A 13945-nucleotide genomic window follows, 5' to 3' on the forward strand; every position below is an offset into this window, starting at 1 on the left:
TGCGCATGCGCACTCCCCCGTGCGGACTGATACAACACACACGTGTGTTTGTTTATTAGCGCAACGGATCGCATCGCATCTCTCGTCTCCCGTAGATTTCCGTCTTCTTCTGAGTCAGCTCGAACTGTCTTTCTCCGTCTTCATTTTGTCCCGTACACTGAGGGAACTATATTATGATAGATCCATGCGCTTAGGCACGCGGAAACGTGGGGACGAACCGCACGTGGCTGCAGGTGAGCGATAGGTGTGTTTTATGATTGATACGTGGCAGGACTAATTGGCAGTCCACGCCACGAGGAAATAAGACTCAAAAAAATCGTCCATTCAACCTTTAAGTAACAAAATTTATTATTTCATCCACCACTGAATACTAAAAACTGGATAATGCAGCTCTGAAGACCACTTACTTACTTCACTCACTCCCTCACTCACTCACTTACTCACTCCCTCACTCACTCACTCACTCACTCACCTCCCTCACTCCCTCACTCACTCACTCCCTCCCTCACTCACTCACTCCCTCACTCACTCACTCACTTCCCTCCCTCCCTCACTCACTCACTCACTCACTCACTTCCCTTACTCACTCACTCACTCACTCACTTCCCTCACTCCCTCACTTCCCTCACTCACTCACTCACTCACTCACTTCCCTCACTCCCTCCCTCACTCACTCACTCACTCACTCACTCCCTCACTCACTCACTCACTCACTCACTCACTCACTTCCCTCACTCACTCACTCCCTCACTCCCTCACTCACTTCCCTTCCTCCCTCCCTCCCTCACTCACTCCCTCACTCACTCACTCACTCACTCACTCACTCACTCACTTCCCTTCCTCCCTCCCTCCCTCACTCACTCACTCACTCACTTACTTCCCTCACTCCCTCCCTCACTCACTCACTTTAGGGACCATATTTGGACCATTAGCTCCACCTTTCACTCACTCTGACTCCCTTGACGTCGTTAGACCTGCAATAACGGGCCTTTTAGGACACAAATGTCTCTTCCCTTGTCGTTAATTCCACATGACTTTAATCCAACAGACATGACATTTCACAAGCTTAATTACACCTGATGATGACACCTTCCTTCACTGTGGCAGGTAAACCAGCCCCAAACAACGGCGGCTCATCCAACATCGCTTTCATTACGGGAGCTCACATTTTGACAAGGGCGTCCTGTCATGATGCTCACACTGTGTCCTGCCCTTTGTCACTGTGCCCAGGCCCCGCTGTGTGTGTATGTGCGTGTGCGTGCGTGTGCGTGTGTGTGTGTGTGGCAGCTGTACAGTCATCTGGAGGGAGCACAAACACCACTGGCCGCCTGAACCACAGCAGCTGGCTCCTGTTCGCACAAATCCACACCGGGGACTTGGACACGCAACTAAGCTCCTGTTAATCACTTCACCGAGTGCTACTTCAGCAGTTAAGTGTGTGTGGGGGGGGGGGGGGGGGGGGGGGGGGGAAATGGAGGCTAACACGACGATCATGGGTTTCAGCTTCCTCTTTATAGGTGCCATTTTGAGCACTTTTCACCATTTCACTAGCAAGGACCACGCCACAACAATGGAATACGAAAGAATGTTTATTGATAAGTCATGATGGGTCGATGAGAGCTCGATGAGAGAGAGAGAGCTCGATGAGATGAGAGAGAGAGAGCTCGATGAGATGAGAGAGAGATATCGAGAGCGAGAGCGAGAGAGAGAGAGCGCTAGAGCGATATCGAGAGAGAGAGCGATAGAGCGAGAGCGAGAGAGATCGATGAGATGGCTGGGTAGAGACTCAGGATGGGGGCTCTGTCTCGGGTAATCAGCCCAGCCGATTCAGAACCCCCCCTCCATGGATGGTTATGTGTTAAGGTGACGATGATAGAGACATGGGGTGGGGTCGAGAGAGCAGAGACAACAAGAGATGCTGGGATTGGCCTTTGCATATATAGGCCTTCTGGGTAATAAGAGGCGTGGTTAAAGAGTGGAGGTGTGGTTGCTGGGGAGGTAAGAGGTTGAGGCGTGGTCCTGCTCCCGAATCTAAGTTAGCGATTACATCTCCAACTACACTTCACTAGCAAGGACCACGCCACAACAATGGAATACAAAAGAATGTTTATTGATAAGTCATGATGGGTCGATGTGTGTGTGAGTGAGAGAGTGAGAGAGTGAGAGAGTGAGAGTGAGAGTGAGAGTGAGAGTGAGAGTGAGAGTGAGAGTGAGAGTGAGAGTGAGAGAGTGAGAGTGAGAGTGAGAGTGAGAGTGTGAGAGAGAGAGAGAGAGAGAGAGCTAGAGCGATATCGAGAGAGAGAGCGATAGAGCGAGAGCGGGAGCGAGAGAGATCGATGAGATGAGAGAGAGAGATCGATGAGATGGCTGGGTAGAGACTCAGGATGGGGGCTCTGTCTCGGGTAATCAGCCCAGCCGATTCAGAACCCCCAAAATGATTTAAATGAAGGAAGTTGATCTGGATCTTGACGTAAGCCTGGCTGAAAATAATGTTACGAGTGACACGGGGGAAGAGGAGCTGGATAGCCAAGCACTCTTGAAGAGGAGCTGGATGAAATCGAAAGCAGTCCGTCCGTTACTGAGACGAGGGTTAATTCTGGTACATTTGAATAGTGTTTTAGTGTTTGTGGTCGTCGACGGAAGCAGATGGAGAATGAGATGCAAGAGTGATAGGATTGAACGGACAGTCGATAGAACTGGATTTATGGTGGAGTCTCCTTGCTCCGGAGTGGAGAGCGAGATGTTTGCGTGGATTTAGGAGTTGACGAGCTGCGGGTAGCAAAGAAGTCAATATGAGCGATGAACGAGGGAACTTAATTGAGATGAATGAGATTGAGAATGAGAGGAATGAAAGATATGAGGGTAGTAGTATTGAGGAGTAGGAATTGAAGCGATCGTAGAGCGTCGGATTTGGGACGGTGCATCGAGAGTAGGAGTTGGTCAATTACGGTGACTTGAGTATGAGCAATGCAGGAGACGGATTGATAGAGGGGAATAGACTGAGTATTATGAGTTGCGCATAGTAAGATATCCCTTATTGATCTACTAGAGAGGTGTAGAATAAGCCTTCCGACTGATCAAACCCCCAAAATGTCCAGAACGATAGTCGGGTATAATTCTGGCATTATGTGAATGCCTGGTAGAGGAGACTAAGCGCCTGAGGACCGTGTAATACGCACGGCAGCTGGAATGGGTTGGAAGGGGCCGGAGCGCTCCGGGCGGTCTCCAATGCACCGACCGATGCGCGGTGGATAAGGTGCACGTTGAAAGATGTTTCTTCTGAAAAGAAGGAGGGAATGTGAGATGGATGAGCATCCCGGTGCCCAGTGACTGTTCCGGAGAGAGACTGCTTCCCGGTGCCCGATGAGACCCTGGTGAGGACACAGAAAAGCTTGAGTGGGATGTGGGATGAATGGGGAAGGGGTCGAATGGTTTGGATGAATGGGGAAGGGGAGGGGGGGGGGGGGGGGAATAGAGCGGGATGAGTGATTAAGGGAGGGATGAATGAAGAGTCGAAAGATCGAGTGGAGAACGGACTCTGTGCGAGCAGAGGGTCGAAGGAGAGACTGTTGAGAACCAGAGGGGCGTATCCCGGTGGCTCTGTGGTAGACGTCCCTGTGCCCGGTGGCTCAGAGAAAGGCTCTGGGAAATGAATACATGGATTGGGGCGAGCATGAGGATGCTGCCGTGGGTCGGGGCGAGCGCGTGGGCGTGGCTGCTGATGAGATTTGTGCTTGGAGTGAACATGTTGCCGGCGGGGCTCTTAGCGAGCGTGTGGCTGCGGGGCGGGGCTCTGAGCGAGCGTGTGGCTGCGGGGCGGGGCTCTGAGCGAGCGTGTGGCTGCGGGCGGGGCTCTGAGGATGCGGAAAAGCTTGAGTGGGATGTGGGATGGATGGGGAAGGGGTCGAATGGTTTGGATGAATGGGGAAGGGGAGGGGGGGGAATAGAGCGGGATGAGGGATGAATGGAGGGATGAATGGCTGCTCTGGGGCGAGCGTGGCTGCTCTGCTCTGGGGCGAGCGAGGATGCTCTGGGGCGAGCGTGGCTGCTCTGCTCTGGGGCGAGCGAGGATGCTCTGCTCTGGGGCGAGCGAGGATGCTCTGGGGCGAGCGAGGATGCTCTGGGGCGAGCGAGGATGCTCTGGATGCTCTGGGGCGAGCGTAGATGCTCTGGATGCTCTGGGGCGAGCGTAGATGCTCTGGATGCTCTGGGGCGAGCGTAGATGCTCTGGATGCTCTGGGGCGAGCGTGGATGCTCTGGGGCGAGCGTGGGCGAGCGTGGATGCTCTGGGGCGAGCGTGGGCGAGCGTGGATGCTCTGGGGCGAGCATGGGCGAGCGTGGATGCTCTGGGGCGAGCGTGGATGCTCTGGGGCGAGCGTGGATGCTCTGGGGCGAGCGTGGATGCTCTGGGGCGAGCGTGGATGCTCTGGGGCGAGCGTGCTGCTGGCGGGTTCTGAGTGAGCTGTAGTTGTAACTGAGCTGTAAGTTGTGACATGTGGGTTGGCTGAGGGCTGTAGCTGAGAGTAGTAGCTCGGAGCTGTAACTGAGCTGTTGAGCTATTGAGCTGTTGAGCTATTGAGCTGTAGCTGTAAATTGAGCTATTGAGCTGTAGCTGTAAGTTGAGCTATTGAGCTGTAGCTGTAAGTTGAGCTATTGAGCTGTAGCTGTGAGTTGAGCTATTGAGCTGTGAGCTGAGCTATTGAGCTGTGAGCTGAGCTATTGAGCTGTGAGCTGAGCTATTGAGCTGTGAGCTGAGCTATTGAGCTGTGAGCTGAGCTATTGAGCTGTGAGCGGAGCTATTGAGCTGTGAGCGGAGCTATTGAGCTGTGAGCGGAGCTATTGAGCTGTGAGCGGAGCTATTGAGCTGTGAGCGGAGCTATTGAGCTGTGAGCGGAGCTATTGAGCTGTGAGCGGAGCTATTGAGCTGTAGCTGTGAGTTGAGCTGTGAGCTGTAGCTGTGAGTTGAGCTGTGAGCTGTAGCTGTGAATTGAGCTATTGAGCTGTAGCTGTGAATTGAGCTATTGAGCTGTAGCTGTGAATTGAGCTATTGAGCTGTAGCTGTGAATTGAGCTATTGAGCTGTGAGCTGTGTGTTGAGCTGTGAGTTGAGCTGAGAGTTGCGTTGAGCCTGCGCGTTGAGCCTGCGCGTTGAGCCTGCGCGTTGAGCCTGCGCGTTGAGCCTGCGCGTTGAGCCTGCGCGTTGAGCCTGCGCTGCGCGTTGAGCCTGCGCGTTGAGCCTGCGCGTTGAGCCTGCGCGTTGAGCCTGCGCGTTGAGCCTGCGCGTTGAGCCTGCGCGTTGAGCCTGCGCGTTGAGCCTGCGCGTTGAGCCTGCGCGTTGAGCCTGCGCGTTGAGCCTGCGCGTTGAGCCTGCGCGTTGAGCCTGCGCGTTGAGCTGCAAGGCGAACATGGTAAGATGAGGTAGCATGAAAAGCCAGAGCTGGGGAATTTTATTTTTATTTTTTTTACTTAAGGTAATATGCGAATGAGAAGATGAGAACCTGCCGCAATGCTAGAAACAGAATCTTTGAAGATACCTGTGGCTAACATGTGGTGGCGAAGCCAGACAGCTGAATGTGACATGAAAGTAATTTAGTGGAAGCATGAATTGTGAGCCTACGAGGTGTGAAGGTTGCATGAGAAAGGAAAAGGAAGCTTGAGAGTTCACGTGAGAAGAGTAGGACCGATGAACAGCATGAACAGAGGGCGAAAGAAAGATTAGCTTAAGCCAGAATGATAGTGGATGGTAAAGAGCCAGCGCAGAGAAGATGGTACGTTGATGGTACGTGCAGTAAAATGTAGGTACAGAGGAGGGATAGAGGAAAGCATGTTGAGGGAGTCGAGTGCAGCTGCAGCAAAGGTGATAAGAATTGATGAGGAAGTTTGAGAAAAGAGGGAGCATTTGAACTCAACATTGTTAAGACAAGCTGGGACATTGCAGAGTCCCTATGAACGTTGTTTAATCTGGCTTCAAATTGAGTTGTACAACCTGGCTTCCGCCACCAGGGGGAGCTGAGAGGTGGCACTGCGGCCCGTGGAGCAATGGTGACGTCATCAACTGCGCGCCTCCGGACGGACGTGGAACCAGAAAGTGAGGCTGACGAAAACATGGATATTTATTGACGTAGCGTCTGAAAGAAATGTCCACCGGCTTCGGCCCGGTGCGCCCGCTGCGGTACGGTCTCTGTTGTCCACCTGAGTGGAGACGCGCGCCTGCCGCAGCACACGGAGCGCAGCACACGGAGCGACGCACGGAGCGCGCCGGCCGGCGCGGGAGCCGTGCCCCGCTCCGGAAGCTCGGATAGCGCCCGGTTAAAATGAGGGGCAGAGAGCGAGAAGGAGCGCGCGTGGGTCCAGGCCGTTGCTGTGGAGTGGAGGTCGGTGTTCTGTGTGGACGCCCGGAGGTGGGATCCGTGAGAGACACAGGTGCGGAGGAGCTGATGGTGTTTGGAGCTGTGGAATCGCGCTGGGTGAGTCCTGGGGGGAACTGACCGACTGAATGTTTCAGACTGAATTGCTCAGATTAGGAACGGATCAGAATCTGAGGAAATGGCTCATGGTTGGTTTGAATGAACGTGCTGTACTGAGTGTCTCTCTGTCGAGAGAGCAGAGACAACAAGAGATGCTGGGATTGGCCTTTGCATATATAGGCCTTCTGGGTAATAAGAGGCGTGGTTAAAGAGTGGAGGTGTGGTTGCTGGGGAGGTAAGAGGTTGAGGCGTGGTCCTGCTCCCGAATCTAAGTTAGCGATTACATCTCCAACTACACTTAAGAGAGAGAGTATTTTGCATTGAATTGACAATGGCAACGGAGCTAATCTTTCATCACTCTAAAACCCTCCAATATATTGGTTTGCAATTGAAATGTGACATAGTTTCTCATGTTTAATTCAATAAGTGAACACATTCTTTTTTTTCATTACCTAAATTACAATACCACACGCTTTGACGTTTTGGTCTGGAATCATATCCTGTCTCTCCGATTTTATATGGACGTGACTGACAGCTGGATTAATCAGTCAGAGAAATGGTTTGTTTGTGTCTAAACAAACATGGCAGTTTATAACATATAGCACTGAGAAACGGAGCAGATCTTTGTTCAACTACACAATGCTCTAAACTCTTATGTATCGGAGGTAAAAAAACACAAAAAAAGCTTCATTTTTGTTCTGAATGTGCAACAAATTAGTGGCTGTGGTCGGACCGTCTCAATTTAGAAAGTTTTTTTGTAGGAGGGACTTTCTGGTCAGGCAAATGTATTAAACTCTCCAGCTACAGGTCAGGTCTGAGGAGAGGCGAGCACGTGTTTTTCAGCAATAAACCCATGTGTTATTGAAGTAATGTGAGATGCCAAACGGTGGAATATATCGAGCAAAGAAATAAATATTACACACATTTTCATTATTATTATCATGTTGGCCCTGTGACAAGTTGGCCACTGTCCAGGGTGTACCCCGCCTAAGGCCCGAAGTCACTGGGATAGGCTCCAGTCACCCGCGACCCCGAAAGGGAACAAGCGGTAGAAAATGGATGGATGGATGGATGGACACATTTTCATTAGATGTACTATCTGTCTGTTTATGTCACCTTTTTCTATTCAAATATGCTATGTTAAATTAAAAAATACACTTTACTCACTTACTCTCCTCGTTGCTAGTTACTTGTCCTACATAAACAATTCGTCTTGGTTTGCAGAGTTGCTGTAACTCCACCATAAACATGGGCACATCCTAAAAAGCGACTGACTGACAAGGTGAGTGTAATCACGGACAGGGTTGGGTGATTCCGCTGGGTGATTCCGCTGGGCTCGTGTGAAATGAGATGGAGCGATGATGGAGGCCAGAGCGGCACAGAGTCGGCCTCTGTGTCGTTTCCTCTCTCAGTCTCTGGAATCAGGACACATTTCAGTTCGATCCCATCGTTCTTCATCCTGACAGGTGCACAAAAGGGGAAGCAGAAGGAAGCAAGTGTTTTGAGGTTTGCTGGATCAGGAAAACATGAAATTATACAGTCGGAGTGACAGTTACTGGTGCTTTGTTAACTGTATTCAAACGCCCACAGTGAACTGAAATAATAGATATAATTTTTTTTATTTTATAGCTGCAATAATTAATCAGCATACTTGCGACCACTACTGAAATACTGAAATAGCTGCCGGTTATGTACTGGACGGACATCATAACTGACATACGCAACATGGGAAAAATAACCGCCAGACTCAACTTGAAAATGGACAAATTCAACAAGCAATGGACAAAATGGGAATCATACTTCTCGCCGTAAGATGCTTTAACCCCTTTTTTCCAGTAGATGCAACCTAGTTCACTATCTGCTAACCCCTGAATTTGCAATGTTTTTTTTCTCTTATTTTTTTCTCATTTTTTATTTATTTATTCATTTTTTTCTTATTCTTCTTATTCATTTTATTTATTTGAATTATTTATTATTCTAATATAAGCATAAGAGTATTTGTGTGTTTGTGTATGCATAAGTGAACTTAAATTTGTACATCCATGTATGTATAAAAAAATGTTTCCTCTCTTAAAAAAAATAAAGAAATACTGAAATAATGATTGACTGTTTGAGTTGTTTGTCTTCTCTGGAGTACAGTATATGCCTACAACCTTGGGAAAGCCAGATCTTGTTTGATCTCTGAAGCGAAGCAGGGTTGGGCCTGGTTAGTACTTGCATGGGAAACCGCTGAGAACACCAGATGCTGGAGTGGGGTGGCAGTGGCCCAGACGTGTACTGCCGTGTCCTTGGGCAAGACATGTCTCCTTCCCTGGAGTGTGGAAGTTCACTGGTGGATGAATGATGTATGAATGAGAGTGTGTTTGTGAGGGAGAAGCCCACAGCCACAGTCCGGCGTGTTCATATACATGGATCTCAAATGAAGGCGTGCTGTGTGACTACTTGTGGGAGGTTTTGCCTGTTTTCTTATTGATGTTATAGCTCCACAGCACAGCACTAAACAACCCATTTGCAATCCTTCAATTACAGCTGTTTTCATTGCTAAAAAAATACCTCAAACCTACAAACCTTGAACCTGATCTGTGCTAAAAAAGACAAGATTCTCACTGAAGTTTATGATGGTTTGTATTTTGTCCTTTTTTGAAGCTTCATGAATGAGACCCCGGACCTGTAACTTGGCCTGCTGGTGTCACCTGTTTCCGTGGAGATAGAGAAATTTAATGTGACGCTGTGGAAAATTCCAGGCAAACACATAGACACATACACAGGGCACATTTAACATGCACCGCCCAAACAAACCAACAACATTCGAAGGTAATAAACAAGCTTTCTTCAGTCAAAATTTGAAATATTTTGTGATTTTTAATGTTCACAATTTGAATGATCATTTGTACATTGGCCCTATAGAGAAGAAGCATTCACGTATGGCTTTTTCCTTTCCTTTTTTAATTAAGCCTTTAATACCTGCCTACGAAAATGAATGAAATAATGAAATATACGGATGTGTTATGAACTGCCAGGCTCAGAGCTTGGAATAATATTTTAATTAATCGTTGTATTGTATTGTCTGTGGAGCAGGTGACTCGGCATTGCAGCGATAATACACTTCTTGGCCTCTGTCAAATAAGGCAATTATCTCCAACAGTTTTCCATTTGAGGCAGCCCACATGCTTATTAGTTTTCCTCCGTCGTATGGAAACAGCTTAATCATTACTGACCAATTATTCCTGTCTTCTCGTGAACTTTGAATTTTGCATCACGGCGGAAAAAGTCTCCCCATATCTTGATGAAGCATGTTTATTTATATTGTTTAAAAGCCAAAGCGAGTTTTTATTTTACCTTGCAAAATATAATATGCTGTGCACCGTTTGGCATAGAATAGTACTTTTACTTTGAGCCCAGCTGCATTTGTATTAGATTATCAGTGGTGTTTGCTGTATAGTTGTGCCAAAATAACTCAAAAGATTGTTTTTACTTACTGGCACTGTCATTTTTTTGTTCTCATTATTGTTACAACATTTCAGAGAAGGCTGAATAGGCTCGTTCTGGGAATTATAAGTGGAGGACGGTACACTGTAGAACATGTCTTTTATTCACCAGCAAACGCTCTATTGTTCCAGAGATATTTAACAGGTAATTAACTTTGCATGAGTCTAAAGCACACCATGTTCGTCCACCTCCAGCCACAACATTTGACACTGCAACGATAAAACGATGAGGGGCAATAACTGCACTAGATAATATAAATGGGTTTTTCACTTTAAAAAAAAATTGCCTCGCTCGAAACAACAAATCACGAGTCAAGGCTGTAGACTCAAGGCCTCGCTCTTATAGAAAGAGTTATTCAACCCACACACAGTATATTTATTATTGCGTCCAGTGGTTTTGCTTGTCCCACACATCTAACCAGCACAATAACAACTACAGCTGTCAATTTGACACTTTCCTATTCATTGCATTTGTCAATTTGCAATATTGATTGTTCTGTATCTCAGATTTCCACTTCTGTGAGAAAACTAAATTAGTTTCATACTTGCTGGATTCTGTGTGTTGCAATTGTAGGGGTAAAGACAGTGTGTGAAATGAAGGAAAACTTTTCTGTGTCGCTGCGATTAGATTGCAGAAATGTGCTAAACGACAAAGCAAAATCGAATATTGCCTTTTAAAGAAAATGGGGAGCGATTCCATGCACAAGTAGGAAATATCTAAAAAGTTTGAATTAACAGTTATTGTTATTTGGCCATGCAATGAGCAAACACAAACATACAAGGCATTTTGGTGGTGATATTGAGAGATAAAAACAAAACTGTGCCATTGGTTGTTGCTAATGACTTTGTTTAGTTGTTCATGTAGATCAGAGGCCCTTAATTGTCTCATCCAGACTTCAGCTAATATTTCTGTAGCGACAACATTGAAATAAAGGGGCGACACGTGACTTTGACTCAAATATATTTCACCCTGGAGAGACTCAAACGACACAGAAAGGACTTAGCGAGCTTTATTACGTGGGTTATTTGGCGCTCAGACCCCGACGGAAGACATTGCGATCATGGGCACTCCATGATCTATTTGTATTAGATGTCTCCCCCCAGGGCCTGGAGACTGGTGGTGGTAGATATGGTGAGAGGGTAGATGATTAGGATGAGAGGGATGCAGAGGAGGAGGAGGAGGGGAGGTGGTGGGTCGCAGTACGGTCTGAAGCGGCCGAGCCAACTGAGTGAGGGTTAATATCGGACCGGCTGTGCGCTGAGGTGCGACGTGCCACGGGGAGGAGTGACTTGGGTTGCGTTGATTGAGGATGGGGAGCAGATGCGAGGGGCGATGTCCCGGGAGTCCTCCTTCTCGGCCAGGAAAAACTACAAAAAACTTCCTTGGGAAAAAGTAGAAACCTGGAGGAGTTCCGTGGTGAAGGAGAGATCTGACTCCCACAGACAGGCAGGCGGACGCCCGACTGGGTGCGTTGGTTGAGCTGGGGAGCAGGTGGCCATGACGTAGATGGGTCTTCCAGGCTGAATTTACGCAGGCTTCATATCTCTTGTAGTTACATCCTTGCACCTCTTTATCAGCGCTGCTTATGTTGTACCGGTAAATTGTTTTCTCTTTTGTTGAAGGGCCTCATTTACATTTATATTGCCACTTATTGCCCTGATCTTGAGGTTGAGTGGGGAATCACCCTGACCCTGCCAACATTGTGCTGATGATGTCATTGCGCGGGAATGCCTCTTCTGGGGTCACTTCACTGTCCAAGTGGAAAACAGGCCCCGATTATCAAGGTAATGACCGACACAAAACAATACCTTCAGATGACATTTGGATTTACAAAACTTTTCATACCTTCAGCTTTATTCAGGAGCTCTTTGACAGATAATGTCCAGTCTTGAGATACATCATGCGGTTACTGTTGTTGTTTGAATCAGTGCGAGGAAGGCTGCTCTCCAGACTCTGCTCTTCAGAATCAGAACCTCTGATCATTGCCATTGTCGTTGAAGACATACAAACATATGATCTGGTCTTGGCGATAGGTGCAACATAAAACAATAACAATCACAATGTCTATAGAGTCAAATATGGCATGCATGAATTAAGAATGTACTAATAAGATAAGGTAAAAAATAAAACATAAACTTGTCTCGGTATGCGCACAGATATTTACAGAAAAATGTACAGATGGTTGGAAATAGTGCAGAAAGTGAACAGTGCGTGAATAGTATTGGTTGAATAATTGTTAAAGTGTCAGGTGTTAAGAGTCAAACGGCAGAGGGAAAGAAACTGTTCTTATGGAGTTATCACATATGAAATTGATTTTTTTTGGCCCATAGGCTAGACAGGACAATGTGAAAAGGGGTAGAAGAGCAAGAGGAATGTACAATGTTAGACTGTCATAGGCGCTGTGCATCTGACAGACATATCTAAAGTCCACATTCAAAGCAATTACCTGACATTGATGAAAATGAATATCTCAATGGTATATTTTTGCATCATTGAGTCCCCAGGATTGTGCAAAAATGTACCTGTAAATGTCTTGGCTGAGGTTCAGGTTTTGAACAGAATGTGAATGGGCCTTTAAATGAACCTGAAATGTGCAGAGATATCCTTTTATGAGGTTGTTTTACAATTACGATAATTTTATTTTTAATTATAGACAATTTCTTGAACTTCTGTAAACATTACATTTTATTTTTATTTTTTCTATCTTAGCTATGCAACACAATAAAGAGGAAATAAAAAAGTGAATCATAATGGATGCATATGTAATATTCTAATTTTGTATCACCAGAAAAACAATTGTTCCCGTTGCGTTTGTCTTTTTTAATTGTTAATTATGATGAATTAAATATTAATTCATGATTGTAGACCTGTAGATCCTGATGCTCCTCGTCTGCCCTAAAGGAACACTCTCTACTCTAGGTTAACAGCTCTTCATCTGCCTGGATGAACTGTCTTGCCAGATAAACAATCCTCTTTCCGCTTGAGTGGTTCTGGCTCCACAGTCTCTCTGCAAATTCAAGCGTGGATCTCTCTTCACTGTGGATCTCTCCTTCTCTGTGGATCCCTCCTTCACTGTGGATCTCTCCTTCACTGTGGATCTCTCTTCACTGTGGATGCCTCCTTCACTGTGGATCTCTCTTCACTGTGGATCCCTCCTTCACTGTGGATCTCTCTTCACTGTGGATCTCTCCTTCACTGTGGTGTGGATCTCTCCTTCACTGTGGATCTCTCCTTCACTGTGGATTTCCTTCACTGTGGATCTCTCCTTCACTGTGGATCTCTCTTCACTGTGGATCTCTCCTTCTGGATCTCTCCTTCACTGTGGATCTCTCTTCACTGTGGATCTCTCTTCACTGTGGATCCCTCCTTCACTGTGGATCTCTCTTCACTGTGGATCTCTCCTTCACTGTGGATCTCTCCTTCACTGTGAATTTCCTTCACTGTGGATCTCTCCTACACTGTGGATCTCTCTTCACTGTGGATCTCTCCTTCTGGATCTCTCCTTCACTGTGGATCCCTCCTTCACTGTGGATCTCTCTTCACTCTGGATTTCCTTCACTGTGGATCCCTCCTTCACTGTGGATCTCCTTCACTGTGGTCTCCTTCACTGTGGATCTCTCCCTCACTGTGGATCTCCCTCACTGTAGATCTCTCCTTCACTGTGGATCTCCTTCACTGTGGATCTCTCCTTCACTGTGGATCTCTCCTTCTCTGTGGATCTCTCCTTCACTATGGATCCCTCCTTCACTGTGGATCTCTCCTCCTTCACTGTGGATCTCCTTCACTGTGGATCTCTCTTCACTGTGGATCTCTCCTTCACTGTGGATCTCTCTTCACTGTGGATCTCTCCTTCTGGATCTCTCCTTCACTGTAGATCTCTCTTCACTGTGGATTTCCTTCACTGTGGATCCCTCCTTCACTGTGGATCTCCTTCACTGTGGATCTCTCCTTCACTGTATATCTCCTTCACTGTGGATCTCTCCTTCACTG

Source organism: Eucyclogobius newberryi, unplaced genomic scaffold (genome assembly GCF_026437365.1).
Source record: "Eucyclogobius newberryi isolate DKJ021-1_F unplaced genomic scaffold, fEucNew1.0.hap1 SCAF_9, whole genome shotgun sequence".
NCBI lineage: Eukaryota > Metazoa > Chordata > Actinopteri > Gobiiformes > Gobiidae > Eucyclogobius > Eucyclogobius newberryi.